We start from the raw sequence: 15,346 nt of genomic DNA on the forward strand, positions 1-15,346 counted from the left end.
TATGCATTGGGTTTTGCATCTCGTTTTGTATCTACTTTTGCATCTACTTCCATTGTATCCATTTTTTTCATCCAATTTTGTTTTGCCTGTTGCATCAATGTTTGCTTCCACTTTTACATCCATTTTTGCATATTATTTTGCATATTTTTTGTCTATTGTTACATCCACTTTTGTTGCACCATATCTTGTGCCTACCATTGCAACCACATTTGCTTCCACGTTTGCATCCACATTTGCATCCTCTTTTGTGTTCAAGTTTGCATCAGATATTGTGTATGTTTTTGCATCCCCTATTGTATCCACTTTTGTTTCATCCATTTTTTCATCTACTTTTGTGTCCGTTGTTGCATCCACATTTGTTTCACCACAGTTTGTGCCAAGTTTTACACCTACCATTGGACCCATGTTTGCTTCCACTTTTGCCTTCATGTTTGCATCCAAGTTTGCATTGACAACTGCATCTACTTTTGCATCCACTTTTGTGTTAGGTTTTTCATGTTGTTGTGCATCTACTTATGTTGTATCCACTTTTCATCCAATTTTACTTCTATTGTTGCCCCCATTTCTATGTTCGCTTTTGCATCCCTTTTCCAACACTCATCATATTTTCTGCATTGATGATATTCCTTATGGCATTGACAATTATGAACAATTGATGACAATGTCAATAATATTGACAATGATGAAAATGAAGATGATGGCGATGACATGAATTGTGATTATGATGATAAAGACGATAGTGGTTACAATGACATTAATGATGATGATGGCAATGATTATGATGATGACGATGCTAATGACCTTGGCGAATCTTCCCAATTTTAGATGTTGTCATTGTCATAATCATAAGCATTATCTTTGGTGTCATCATCATCATTTTCATCTAGGTCATCATCAAAAACAATAATGGCATGAATGATGATGATGATTACAACAATGTTGATAGAAATTACATTAATGATGATGATGGGGATGATAAAAATGACAATGACGATGATAATGGTGGTGATGATGATGATCATCGATCATCTCTCAAAAATAGAGTTGTTATTTCTCTTACGTATATCAATGTGTCCTAAACAACCCTTTTCTAGCACTGATCACATTTTTTGGGTTGACGATATTTCTTACAACATCTATAATTATAAACAATTGCAAACAATGTCCATAATGATGATGATGATGGAGCTGATGATGATGGCATGAATGGTGATTATGATGATAATGTAATGATGGCAATAACGATGACAAGGATGATGGTGATGATGATGACAATGATTATGATAATGAGAGTGAACAATTACTAGTTTCACTACCATCTTCTGGATACATATTACTATCATACTTTTTAAATTTTCTGTCTCTCTTGAGGTATCTTACTATAATGGTGTTGTCAACACTAGAAAGATATCTTGTTGTAATGGTGGTTCTAATGTTAGCACTAGCAAAGTTTTTGTTAAATTTTGGTTAAAAAAAATCGATTTATGCAATTATTTTGACAATCTATGTAAAAAAGTAAATAACATCCAATTATTTTGACTGTAGTCCCATTGATTATCATGAATTCACCAGTCTGAAGACCATCTTATACATACATATTATTATTAAACTTTTTGCATTATATCCCTCTTATATCTTGTTGTAATGGCAGTATTAGCACTAAAAAAATATCTTGTTGTAATGATGATGTTAGTATTAGCACTAAAAAAATCACTAAATTTTGGTAAAAAAAAGTTTATCATTTATTTATTTTTAATTTGGGAAATTTTTGTTTTTATTTTTTTTGTTTTTAATTCTATTTTTATGCAGTAATATTTTTTTTGGTTGAATTTTGGTAGTAACTAGTTTTTGGTCAAATCATATGTATTAACCATGTTCTTTATGCTACAAGTCTAATTGTTGGGACAAAATTTCTCTTTCAAATAAGTTGCAAAAGCTATTTTACATCCATTGTTGCACCCATGTTTACACCCACTTTTACATCCCTTTTTGCATCCTATTTTTCATCTTCATTTGCTTCTTTTTTTGTATCTATCATTACATCTACTTTTGTTGTGACAAAATTTGTTCCATGTTTTGCACATACTGTTGTACCCACGTTTGCTTCCAATTTTGCATCCAACTTCACATTCTCTTTTGCATAAAATATTTCATCTATTTTTGCATCCACTTTTGTGTTGGGTTTTGCATCTCATTTTGTATCTTCTTTTGCATGTACTTCCATTTCATCCATATTTTGCATCCAATTTTGTTTCTCATGTTGCACCTGTGTTTGCATCCACTTTTACATCCCTTATAGCATCTTGTCTTGCATCTAAGTTTGCATATTTTTTTGTGTCTATTATTACATCCACCTTTTTTGTGCTATTATTTGTGCCATATCTTATGCCTATCATTGCAACCCACATTTTCTTCCACTATTGCATCCATATTTGCATCCTTTTTTGTGTCCAAGCTTGCATCAAATATTGTTTATGTTTTTTGCATCCCATTTCGAATTTACTTTTACATCCACTTTTGATTTGTCTAGTTTTGCAACTAATTTTGTGTTCACTATTGCACCCATGTTTGGCCCATGTTTACATCCCTTTTTTCATCCAAGTTTTCCTCTTTTTTGCATTCAAGTTTGTGTCCCTTTTTTTTTACATTCATTGGAGTATCCACATTTGTTTCACCACAATTCATGCTAAGTTTTATGCCTACTATTGTGCCCATGTTTTCTTCCACTTTTTCATCCATGTTTGAGTCCTATTTTGTGTTCAAGTTTGTATGAACTATTGCATCTACTTTTTCATCCACTTTTGTTCAATTTTTCTGTCTTGTTCTGCATCTACTTATGTTTTGTCCACTCTTCATCCAAATTTACGTCTATTTTTACCCCCATTTTTTTGTTTACTTTTGCATCCATTTTCCAACACACATCATATCTTTTGCATTGATTATATTTCTTATGACATTGAAAATTATGAACAATTGATGACAATGTCAATAATTATAACGATGATGATAATGAAGATGATGACGATGACATGAATTGCGATTGTTATGATAATGACAATGATGATAAAGACGATGGGAGTTACAATGACAATGATGATGATGCGAATGACCTTGGCCATTCCTCCCAATTTTTAAATGTTATCATGGTAAAAATCATAATAATTATCTTTGGCATCATCTTCCAAGTCATCATCATCTGATCATCATTATCATTATTTTCATCTTGGTCATAATCAAGAACAATAATTGCATGAATGATGATTATGATGTTCATGATGAAGACGACAAAAATTATGATAAAACTTATATTAGTTATGATGATGGGGATGATGACAATTATAATAACGATGATAATGGTAGTGATGTTGATGATCATCAATCATTTCTAAAAAATAAAGTGGTTATTTTTCTTTCATATATCATGTGTCCTAAGGTTGGTGATATTTCTTATGATACATATAATTATGAACAATTGACGACAATATACAAAATCATGATGATGATGATGATCATGAAGAAGACATGAATGGTGATTATGATGATAATGAAATGATGACAATAATGATCACATTGATGGTGGTGATGATGGAAATAATGAAGATGATGACCCTCCCTCTAAACTAGCGAGGTACTCATAATGAGACAAAAAAGTACTCTCAAGTTGAAATATTCATATAAGAAGGGATCTAGATTGATAAGCATCAATGATGATTTACATCATCATAGCCAAAATTTTCAAAATAGTAAGGCCTTGACTAACAAGTTTATCTCTCCATTAGATCAGATCACAATGTTGGGAGGCATAAATTTGGACACCACTGCCTTTCAAGGCACTTACCCCACCAAGATGTTTACCAGGTATGTCCTCACATGATCATTTCCTAATCCACTATCATAATATTTGACACCAGAAAATGTCAATCCTCATGACTCTTCTTATCTTGGATTAATGTACTTGACTTATGGCGATTAGTCCTATTCAATGTCCAAATTCTCAAAGAATATTGGTCCCAGATGTTTATCCAATCCACCATTATCCCTACTAGTGCCTTTACTAGGCTTACGATTGTTAATCCTAGCCATAGTACATGACACATGGATAAAATGGTGTCTACCCTCACTCCCTCTCAACCAGGGAGGAAACATCCACAAGCATAAGATTTTCTCAAGAATACCCATCATTTTCGTAGAGAATAACATCATTAATTTGTTTTCATCACATGACGACTTTATGATTAAGCATTCATAGATTTGTGGCAAAATATTTCCCCTTTTGTATTTGTGATGGAATACAATAAAAAAGTGAAAGCCAAAATCATTAAACATACACTATATTGATTTATCTAAGTCTAAACTCTAAGGTTGAAGTGAAAATTCATGTAAATCTTATATCTATGAGTTGTGCCAAACTTATGAAAACCTTATTCCCTAAGTCCTATATATAAGAAAATGAAAAAGAAAGAAAAATAAGGGCCAATAAATGGTAACTCATGTATTCACTCCCTCTTTGGAAAATATATGAATATATACACTCCTAGTCACACTTGATCACATGTATGTGATGGTTAAATCATGAATTCTTCTTTTCTCCTTGCATTTTCACTTCATCATTTAAGCACCTAATTGAGGATCTAAGGAATGTTTGTTTCCTAAGGCTTTCATGTCTACTCTTGGTTTACTTATGTCACACTACTGTCAATTTATGTGACAGAGTGAAATACATAAGTTTGTGGAGTTATTATAGAGGTGTATTGAGTTCGTAACCACACACACATGTATTACATCTCATTGATCCACATGTGTGGGTTGGAGACTCATTTCTTGACAACTTTAATGGAGACTACTTTGTGGCTTTAATGGTATAGCTTACAAAATATCTTGTTAAACATTTCGATTCATTCTTTCTTTTCCTCGAGACACTTATGATATTGAAGTCACTCCCAACAATCCATGGAGATGGGGAGTATAAATTACTTGTGCTAGAAATAGAATTGAGAAATAGAGGTTTTCCATTTGCGATATTGGAGTCATAGACATTGGATACATGGTAGTAGTCCTCAATGTCAATTAACTAAAATTGTATTGTCATAATGCGAAAAGGGGTAAACATATTGGTAACCTTGATGTCTTAATCATTTCAAATAATAACCATTCCACCCAAGTATCTCTAAGCATCAATCACTACTACTTGGAAATTCCTCCCCCATTTTCTAATTATATGAGGTTGAACCTCACTTAATATTTTTGCTTCTTATATCAACATTATTTATGGGTGCTTTGCATACCATTTTTCTTTTAGGAGTTTGTTTTCGCTTACTATTGACGCCCCTCATGTTCCAAGACTATTTTCATAAAAAAATTACATAGAAAGAAAGTATAAAGTGACTAAAAAGAAACATGTCTCAAGATTTAAGTGCTTGGACAATTCCACTTCATGACTCCTATATTTCCTTAACCTGGGACCAAATGGTGAACTTGATGGCCTTAAGGGAAATTGATCAATGAAAATCTAAAAAAGAGGTGATTTTTGACTTTATCACATACAATTTAATATACTAAAAAAAATATCCATAACAATTTCATCAATCAATGAATCATTAAAAAAAATATCCAAAACAATTTCATCAAGCAAAGAATAATTGCATTACAAAATACAATATATAAACATTTTGGGAAAGTTTTGCTAAAACATGCTTAAAAATCAGCGTATTTAATATTAATATTTAACAATAATATGGACAATAACACATTTTGATAAATTAAATAACATATTATCAAGCCTAAAAAATGTCACTAACTGAAAACTACAAAGCATGCAACTAATGGAAGTGACCACTCAAGGCCACCACAAGACAATTAATCTATTAAGACCAAGATTAATGGGGACAAAGATCTATAAAGGACAAAGGAAAACCTATTTTAACTTTATTGTTTTATTAGCCTGGTTCAAGATGAACATTTCAAGATATCATGAAGAACATAATTAGTTTTATTGCATTAAGAAAACCCAAGCACATTCTATAACTTAGCAAGAAAGAGATGTATAACACCCATCTCAGCAACACGACACATGACATTAAGTTACTTTACTATATATAATTTAAACTCCTATCATAAAATCACAAATTTAGCATGAATGGAATGTTTAAAATCCATTTTTATAAAAACAAAATATAATTTTTCTTATAGAAAAATATACCAAAAACTAAATATATTTTTCTAGAAAAAAAAAAAAAACTAAAACTAAATATATATTTAAAAAAAAATCTAAAACATAAGCAAACTAGAATTTGAATTTGAAATTCTTGGTCACTTTCGGAAACATATGGTGGAATGTAATCTCTTTATCCTCATCTTTAGCTTTTTCCTAAAAAATAAAAGCATACAAAAGTGGGAAAGAGCCATAAAGCATGGGAAAGCTTTTTCCTAAGCACAAAAGCATCTAAAAAGTGGAAAATTCCTTTTTTATATGAGGAAACATTATTCACCCAAAAGATTTTTCCCAAATTGAACTAATGAGGAATTTTGGAAATCTTCATAGCCTCCACTTTCCTATATATTAGAGGCTTGGCCATTGAAAAAATGATGGGAATTTTGTATTGTCACGCTCTTGAGATCTGTCTTGAGAGGGAGAGTTTTGGAGCTATGAGTTGGGGGAGGTGATGTTGCAACTATATCTGATTGTTGTAACTTTCCTCCAACTCCTTTATCCATATAGATCAGTTGTTCTTCCTTCCATATGTTTCTATTCATTCTTTACTTCTTCTATTTAACTAATGTATGCATGGGGTTTTGGTTTATATTTATTTATTCAATAATATTTATATGTTTTTTATAGTTTTGATTATTAAGATATTATGTTGTGAAGGTTGCTTTATTCTCTCTCTTATGTGTAGGACCAAGCTTTGGAGCTAGCTAGGAGCGCTTCTTGGCTATACGAAAAACTCCAAGAAGACCTTCATGCGAGGACTCACAAGAATTCATTCTCTTTTTCTTAATCTATACTCTACATCTTGATCTACTAAGAATCCTAAGCCTTAGAACAACCTTTCTCTTAATTGGTTTGTCCTAGGTTTCTGAGATAAACTGAGAGGGTTTTGTTTTCATCTAACCATGCATTAAATCCTACAGCAAAATGATATTTAGAAAATTTAATATATTTCACTATGTAAATGAACTTAGTAAAATGAACCCATAGAGGTGGTCATAAATGGAAATAAAAGTAAAACTCTAAACAAGAAGCCAAAAGTGGATTTAACCATGGATGAAAAATTGGGAGTAGAATTGGATGTTAAACTAGCCATCAAAACAATATGCAAACAATGACACAAAAAGGTTTTTAAAGTAAAATTAAAAAAGGGTGCAACACTAGACACAAAGAAGGGAACAAAATAGGGCATATGAAAGGATACCGAATTGGGTGCAAACAAGGATGCAAAAATGGACACCAAAATGAGGATGCAAAGAATGGTGTAAAATTAGGATGCAAAAAGGATATAAGAAAAGACACAAAACAAGATGCAAAATGGGACTAAAAAATGGTGAAACCAAGGATGTCAAAGATGATGCATAACTAGATGAAAATTCCAACTAAAATCTAGGTGCAAAATGAGATGCAAATGTGGACACAAAATGTGGCAGAAAAAAGGATGCAAATTTGGAAGCCAAAAAGGATGAAAAACTAGATACCAAAAAGGATGCAAATTTGGACATAAAAAATGGTGAAAAATTGGACACAAAAGAAGAAAAAATGGTGCAAACATGGGCATAAAAATGGCTCAATTTTGGATGCAAATTGAGATGCAACATTGGATGTAAAATGATGCAACAAATCATTCAAAACTTGGTGCAAAAACAAATGCAAAAGTAGACGAAAAAATGGCTCAAAAGTGAACGTAACAATAGACACAAAATGGGATGCAAAGGTGGATGCAATATATGGTTCAACATAGGATGCAAATTTAGATGCTCAAAAGGATGAAAAATTGGATGCAAGAAATGGTGTTAAAAATGATGCTAAATTGGATGCAACAAATGACGCAAAATTAAATGCAAAATATGGTGCAAAATATGGTGCAAAAAAGGGAGATAAATAAAATGCAAAAGTGGATGCAAAAAAAGGTGCAAAAATGCATGCGAAATTTGGCACTAAATCATATTCAACATATGGTGCAAAATTGGATGGAAAAGATGGTGTAAAAAAGGCAGAAAAATTGGCACAAAAATAGATGTAAAAATAAGTACAAAATTAGAAGCAAAAGATGGCATAAGACCAGATGCAAAAATTGGCACAAATTGGATGTAAAAAAAGGCGCTAAATAAGATGTCAAAGATGGTGTAAAAATCGATGCAAATTATGACACAAAAATAGAAGCAAAGAATTCCAAAAAAGAGGAAGCAAAAAATGATGCAAAAATAGATGCAAAAAAAGGCACCAAACTAGAAGCAAAACCTGTTGTAAAACCAAATGAAAATCTTGGTGCAAAATATGATGCAGAAAATGATGGAAAATTTGGCGTAAAAAAGATGCAAAATTTGGTGCAAAAAAGGACGCTTTAAAAATTGTACAATAGAGCCAGATTTAGCGCCAGGTTGCTCATCCCAATTGAGAAAAAAATGAACTAGAATCTGGTGCTAAATCTGGCGCAAATTTCCTGTTTTGTTGTAGTGATTAATTTCATCTCAAATATGTTAAACACTGATTGTAATGGAAAATATCAGCAGATCCTTAAAGCACTCATCAAGATGTCCTAGGCATTTGTCTCTCTTCAACCCAGGGGCTATCTCTAGAAGCTACAACACTAGGTTTGTGTCATTTTGGTAAGAATGCCTATCTTTGTTATTGGAACAATGTTCATATGTATGTTTTTCCTTATTATAAAAGGAATGTTGGGATGTATTCATGTCTTTAAAATTTTGTACAAGATATCATGAATACTTGGTTCCTATTCAAATTTATTGTTGTACAAATAATTGGATGAGAAAGAAACCCTCAGATATACTGAATATTTTAGGATACGATGTTAACATTTCCATGGATGAGATTTGAATGATACTGGAAAATTTTTATATTGAGGTTGTATGTGCGATTGGATTTTTTTTAAGATTTTAGGCGGGGTTATCATAACCATCGCAATAATACCAAGAATCATGGACATGGAATGCAAAGGAATAATAGAAGGGGAGACCCGAGACTCAACTAGACCATGGATAGTGCGTGGAAATTTAGAGGAAGAAGGGAAGACGGATGGTCCTTGAAGTGGAAGTTTTGTTAAAGAAACCAAAGGAAGTTTGAATGAAGGATAATGTAACTTTATTCATAGGAGAGGAAAGGTCACTCTTGTGCTTAAAAAAAAATTACAATCAAGAACTCACTTGAAAGAATGTTTATTAGGTGTTGAAGCTTCTTGAGCTAAATATGAGAGTTTCCATATGCCACCACGAGGGGCCTTTCTCCACTAAAAAAAATTAGCATATGTGACTACATCTTGAAAAACACAAATCTTTAGTTTCCCCTAGCAAAAATACATATATGTAGAAAGTCCAAATTTATATTTTAAAAGCATAAACTAAACTATCCATATACTTATCAAGTTAGCTTTACAAAAGCATGTTCTATATTATTGGCATGATTATCCAATTTAACAAAATCGAGTAGCCAAATTTGAAAATTTGGAATTTTCTTTGTTGCATTGAATGAATTTGTGTGAATTGTATTAAGATCGATGCATGTTCTAAATCCACATGGTTAGTAACTTGAAAAGGGGCATTAAAATAATCCTATTTTTTGTGATCCTGGTATGCAAAATATTTGAGTTCCATTAATTCATTCTTCAACGTGGAAGTTATGTTCTAGGTTGATTAAAAAACCACATAATTCCTAAGTTGTCGAGATTCATAGAAAAATTATACCTAAAAACCATTAATGTTAAAATGATTGCATGACTTGGAAATCTCAATGTCATTATGTATCCCCTTGAAACCTCATAATGATGTATCCTCAAATCTATGTACCTACTACCACCAAAAAAATAGGGTGATGGTTATTTTTGAAATGGTTGTCCTTTATGCCAACTTTCTTTATATGTGTTCCCATGTTAATCTCAAAAAATGATGTTGATATTATGTTGGATAAACCTACTTGATAATATACCCCATTAAGCGCTAGTGAGTTATGTTTATGAACCCTTAATGATTCACTTACCACCATAATAAATGTTAGTGGGGACCTTAGAGGTCCCACACTTAGGGTTAGGGGTCGCATTTGAATGTGTCCTAACTCTTGTGTGTGTGTGTGTGTGTGCCCGTGTGCACACACACACACACACATGCATAGGGGTTCATTTTACCATATTTGTACTCATCAAGCTACCAAGCAAGTTGATCAATTAATGATTCATCATATCTCAAGGGTGCTTCGAAGTACCCAATTATTCTTATGTTATGGTTTATATTATAATATGTGATTACATGCATTGGGTTTAATATTAATCACCAACATTATCTCCCTAACACAAAATTTATATTATCAAGGAATGAACCCATATCCATCAACAAGTTTGGGAGTAGTCCCTATGGATCATTTGTGCTAAATAGCAACCTAGCATGACCATAAACCTTACCTCTCAATAATCTATAGTTCATTATCAACTATGGGATAAATTACAAGTATTTTCATATGGTTCTTGCAAGGGCATGAAGTGGCACAATTGGGATTTTGATGCCACACTTCCACCTCCTACCATGTCATAAACACAAGTGCCTCTAGATCATATCTCCTTACCAAAGTAGCAAAATTCACATCATTGAAATGTATCCATGTCAATAACCACTCCAATGTTTTCAACCTTTAGGGAATTTCCAAGTTCCTCAGTATTTAGTGCCAAGATCCCTCACATGTGCTCCTTTCAACATCTAGCTACCATGGACCTATAAATATTAACTTCCCTTAAGCTCCCAATTCCCAACACTCTCGCCATCAAGGCTTAGATAGAGTCAAGTGAATCTTTTAGGATAAACTAGTCCTTTAAGAGTTTTGATCACAATCAATGCATGCTCAAGTTTATCAACACAAAGCCAACATTGTTCCATCTAATTAGCAATTGGGGTGGGTGTGAGTTAGTGAGTACAAATTTATTTCGCATTGAGTTAGTAGTATCCCTTTCGATCTAGTTAGCATATATATCAATGAAATCAATAAGAAAAGGTATGTACTAGTTTGTAGATCTAACTAACATATCCACAATCATCCATGCAATTTCGTCTCACAATGTTGATCTTAATCCTACAATCACATACCATTTGGTAGATGTATTGACACATTATAAATTAGGTTATGTCAAATAACCACCATACATTTTTATTTTTATTTTTAAATTACCACTGTAGATTTCTATTACTATCAAGAAAGGAGGATTACGTGGATATAGCTTGTTACTTGAAGCCCCAAGGGTTAGCTCAACTGGTCGAATCCCCATTGTTAAAGTACCTCGCTAATCGGGAGGTCACAGGGTCAATTCTCCTCGACACCCTTAAGGTTAGGCTCAGCTAGTAGGCCATAGGGCTTGATCCCCTTTGGGGTTGATCAACTCAGTTCTTTCCTGTAGGAAAAAAAAGCTTGTTACTCGTGGGATTGTCCAAAATACTCAGAGAAAGTGAGTAGACAAAAAGATAAAAGTTATAGACACCCTGAGGTTGCGTTAAAAGATAAAAGTTGTAGACACCCTGAGGTTGCGTTAAAAAACAAAAACAATACTACCATTACAAGAGCTAACTATAACCAACAACAACAAAAAAACCTATCTAGTAAAATGTGTAAATAGCCAAAAACTAGTAAACAAAACACAAAATACATCATACATTCACACATACATAACATAAATAACCACCCTACATTCACACAAACTAAAACTAAGAAAACTATCCCTTAGGATACATCGTTGCCTAACATATAAACAAACTAACAACATATTTCTTAAAACAATACAAATACGATTTCCAACATACTACTATTACTCATTAACTTTATTATAACTCTATCGTAGCAAATTTTTCCCTCCATATGTGATTATCAAAAGTATGGTAGGTTGCTACATAATTATTTCACTACTGCGCCATTTTGAATATATATCAAGTCAGGCTTGTTTGGTAATGAGGTGGGAACCAGAGTTTAATATGCTCGTTATTTTGCTTCCAACATCCCCACGATGGTTTATGTCATTTGTTTGTGTGCTTTTGACCATTTTATGATAGTTTGAAGTGTATGGACAATTATATAATATTTTTTAAGTGGCCTCAAGATTTGGTTAATCACTCGTTATATACTTAACATTGATTTCTCATTATAACATTGATTTCTCATTATAAGAACACCATTGATTTGAAATTTTATAAAGTGCTTTGGGTGCCACTTTTGATTAAGACAAATCCAAACTACTTTCCAGGAATCTAGACAAGCTACAAGCTTAAGCAATCTCTAAAGTCATTGAAAATGAAATTGAGACATAATTTATACGGTCCTCGAAAAAATACCAGTACAGAAGTCATACAGATCTTTTATGCGAAGAAGACTCAAAGGAAAGTGAATGTGTGGCCAATGACACCAATAAAACAATAATCCCAGAGTAAACATTGTCAAAAAGAAAATTAGTTTACTTGATGTATATGCGCGGAAGTCATTATAAAGAGGTTAACGGATTATTTTTAATACGCTGTGGGCTCCCTTAAAATGTCAAGGCACACAAGTTGACAAAGTAGCCAACTACTTAGGAATGTAGAAATGGAATTAAGGCGATAGTGTATCCTCTTTGTAAAAGGACCACTCAGATTTTTGGACTATAGGTAAACAATGAATGAATAAAGTAGATGTTTGAAAAATATAGAAAAGTTGGGCAGAATTTAGTAGTTAATTGTATCTTGTATAGTGATATTTATGGAAAATTTTAAGGGTTCATATTCGCAAGTGGACTAATTTTTCATGATTTTTCAAAAAAATAAATTTACCAATTTCTATTTCTTCTAAAATTTATTCGCCCAAATTTTACAATATAAAATTATTTTACCTTAAAAATCACCAAAATTATATAAACTCTACCTATAAAATAATTAGAAATTTAGATGTTTTTATAAAGACTTTATACTTTTCATAATAAAATTCATCAAAATTTATAAACTTTAAAATAAATCTTTGTCCTTAAAATTTCTCTCGTAATATGAAAATTTCATATTGAAACATCATCATCACCTAGGGGAGGGTCGCCATTACATGTGCGCCCTCCCCGCCATGTCAAAAAACCACGCGTAAAAGCACATGGAGCCGGTACGACACATGTCCACCGTGGAGCTCCATGTGTTGGCTACCGTATCAACCCATAAAACTTTGTGTTCGTGCCATTTCACAGGTTCGTTTGGGGTCATTGCTGCGATGTATGAGTTTCCCTTTGTCTTTCTGCTTGGGGTCGGTTGTTGGGCGAAGCCCCCCGCCGAAGATGGCACGGGACGGCGCGCTTTGTCGTTTATTCGTGTGTTGTTTGAGGCGTTTGTTCAGTTGACAGGGTTTGTGGACCTACGCGCTTCGCCTGGTATGCAGGTGTTGGTGCGAATGTTTGCTGGAGTTTCAGGGTTTGTGGTTGGCATAGCGCTTCTGCTTTTCTTGTGCTTTTCCGCCTGGAGTTCTTGGTTGTTCTGGAATGCCAGTTGTTTAGCATTTCTCTGTTGCTGATCTTATTCGACGATTTTGTTGTTTAGGGAGGAGTCGGTCGTTGTTTTACTGAGCTTGAGGTCAAATGGTGTTTTGCTGTTAATTTGTTGTTTTGTGGTGGTGTTTTTGTGGTTTTCTGTTCCCTAATATATATTTTTCTTCTCGTTGCAGGTGTGCAGAAGGTCGTTGCAGGTGTGGAGAAGGTCTGGCGAGCTCCGGGGAAGGTGGGGGAGGTCGGCGACCATGTATCCAGTAGGATTTTAATCCTACCAGCATTCTCTGTGTTTTTCAACACAAGCATCTCTATTTTTGGATATTTTGTAAACTTTTATGGCATTTTATGGCATTTTTTTGAGGATTTTTTTCCGAGGGTTTAGGGTTTATGGGATATTTTGATGCTGTTTGTTGTTGAAGGTTTAGGGTTTATCTGAAATTTCGTTGTTTTCGCTGTTATCCTAGGCCGTCCCATGCTATCCTCGGCCGTCCGGTGCCCTCACTGTTATTTTTGCTGTTTTCGGTGCTATCCTAGGCCGTCCCGTGCTATCCTCGGCCGTCCCGTGCCCTCGCTGTTATTTTTGTTGTTTTCGGTGCTATCCAAGGCCGTCCCGTGCTCCTCGGCCGTCCCGTGCCCTCGGCCCCCGAGCAGAAAGACAAAGGGAAACTCGAACATCGCAGCAATGACCCCAAACGAACCCTCGAAACCCTCTGTCGCTGCTCTCAATTGACTTGCATAACTTATCTTCTCCTCGTCCGTGAAAGCTTCTGTCAGGAACTTCACTCTTTGTATTTGAAATGAAGCCTCGAAACCCTCTGTCGCTGCTCTCAATTGACTAATTTGAGTATATTTACAGTTTAAGAAAATTTGAGGTTTGTTTGGTTGCGCTGAAAATAACAAATTCTTTAATGGCCATATGTATGGGGCGGTATAAGTCTACCATTGCAGTTATTTAACTATGGAGGAAGAGAAGTCCTGTTCGTTTCTGGAATTTGTTACTCCTGGTTATTAATTTTGGTGCTTTTTGCTATTTTCCTGAACCTAATGTATATGTTTTGCAATATGGATATCCCGTATACACAGTTCTTTTTGTTTCCATGCTGACGCTGCTCTCAATTGACTGATTTGAGTATATTTATAGTTTAAGCAAATTTGGGGTTTCTTTTGGTTGCGCTGAAAATAACAAATTCTTTAATGGCCATATGTATGGGGCAGTATAAGTCTACCATTGCAGTTATTTAACTATGGAGGAAGAGAAGTCCTGTTCGTCTCTGGAATTTGTTACTCCTGCTTATTAATTTTGGTGTTTTTGCTATTTTCCTGACCCTGATGTATATGTTTTGCAATATGGATATCCTGTATACACAGTCCTTTTTGTTTCCATGTTGACGCTGCTCACAATTGACTAATTTGAGTATATTTACAGTTTAAGCAAATTTGGGGTTTTTTTGGTTGTGCTGAAAATATCAAATTCTTTAATGGCCATATGTATGGGGCAGTATAAGTCTACCATTGCAGTTATTTAACTATGGAGGAAGAGAAGTCTTGTTCGTTTCTGGAATTTGTTACTCCTGGTTATTAATTTTGATGCTTTTTGCTATTTTCCTGAACCTGATGTATATGTTTTCGGACCTCTGACATTTGCCTTTCCT

This window comes from Pinus tabuliformis, chromosome 6 (genome assembly GCF_031772625.1).
Source record: "Pinus tabuliformis cultivar Carrire ecotype Pingquan chromosome 6, CPIR1, whole genome shotgun sequence".
Lineage (NCBI taxonomy): Eukaryota > Viridiplantae > Streptophyta > Pinopsida > Pinales > Pinaceae > Pinus > Pinus tabuliformis.